This window comes from Lethenteron reissneri, chromosome 10, assembly GCF_015708825.2.
Source record: "Lethenteron reissneri isolate LAM-NWPU_2019-01 chromosome 10, ASM1570882v1, whole genome shotgun sequence".
Taxonomy (NCBI): Eukaryota; Metazoa; Chordata; class Hyperoartia; order Petromyzontiformes; family Petromyzontidae; genus Lethenteron; species Lethenteron reissneri.
This window is the reverse complement of record NC_083788.1, coordinates 3,544,813-3,546,353: the sequence shown is the minus strand read 5'-3', so window position 1 is coordinate 3,546,353 and position 1,541 is coordinate 3,544,813.

The following is a 1,541-nucleotide window of genomic DNA, read 5'->3' as shown; positions in this document are numbered from 1 at the left end:
CCACCGCGACCGGCTACTCTCAAAATCGCCGCGCGGCGTCGGCGTCGCCATCGCCCACCCCGCTCTGCCCCCCGAACGCTTTGCCCGCGTCCGAGCGAGCGGGTGAGCGGCGAGGGGAGCGGCGAGGGGAGCGTGGCCGCGTCCGGCTACTCCCTCACCCGGTTAGCTTCACCCCTAAACCAAACCCGCTCACCACCCCCGCGTCACGATTAGAACGACCACAGTTCACAAAAACAAAACGCGTCGCGCGCACGAAACGCTGTCAGGCCGCTTAAGCAACAAATAGAATCGCCCCGGCCGCTTGAAAGAGCCGCGTCACTTGTGACGAGCGAGCGAGCAGACAGCTGCCCGCATCCGCTTGCAGAGCAGAGCGAACCCCCCCGGGGGGGGTGGTACGATGCTGACGCGCAAGCGGCCGCTCCCGCCGCGGCGTGGGGGGGGAGGTTCTGGCGACGATTGTGCCGAGGCCGCCCGTGGAGCCAACGAGACGGGGCGCGTTGCGGGCGACTTGGGCGCGGCGACGGGAGGCGGGTGGGGATCGAGCGTGCGCGCCGATTGGACACGGGCTGGTGACCCAACGACGGCACGACGGGCGTGACGGGGCTCGCAGGGCCGAGGGGGGCCGCGTGGTGGTTGGACAGCGGAGGGCCACTGGGTTGAAATCCGCCGTCGTTTGTGCGCTTTCCACGATCCCCCTCCACTTGGGGTCGATTCTGAGAAAACCCGAGTTGGTGAACAGCGCAGGCATCTTTCGATTTAAAGCTTTCGTGACTGCAGGGATTCATCTTCTTGGTTCTTTCGGTAAAGTCACGTAGAAGTCGGACTCTGTCGCCTCGACAGACCTGGTTTTCACCGGAAGACGGCTGCTTGCATTGTGGCCGAAACGTCGTGAGAATGATTTTATTGTGTTTTTTTTATTATTTTATTACTCCCCTTCTACGTGACTTTACCGAAAGAACCAAGAAGAAGAAAAAAAGCGCAGACATCGTCGCAAGACGACCGCCCCCGCCCCCCACCCCCCACCCCCACCATGCAACGGTTGCAGCTCGCTAATGGACGCAAAAGCAAAGTGAGATTTAATTCCATCGTTACAGTCAACTAACAGCCACACCGCCCCAAATAAAACGACATGGCTATGGCCCCCCCCCCCACCGTCCTCCCTCCCACCCACCCCCACAACAACCGTAACTTCTCCAGACGTGAGACCAGGATACAAAAACAAGACGACAGCGCATCGACGAGACGCGGAGCAACGGTGCGTAGGCACGGTGGGGTGTGTGGGGGGGGTGTGGGGTACGACGGGAAAACACGACCACCAGGTGCGGACCACAGCGAGAGGGGGCAGGGGTGTGAGAGATGGGGGTCGGGTGTGAACCGGGGCAGCCCACAGCTCGTGGATAGGCTCGGACGACAGGCGACTTGCCCAAACGGGAGACGGGGGGTAAGGTGTGAACATCCGCGCGAGACGGGGCAAGTCCAAGGGGCGCACGTGGGCAGACGGGGCAAGCGAGCGGCTCGGGCGAGAAGACAAGAATGTTGAT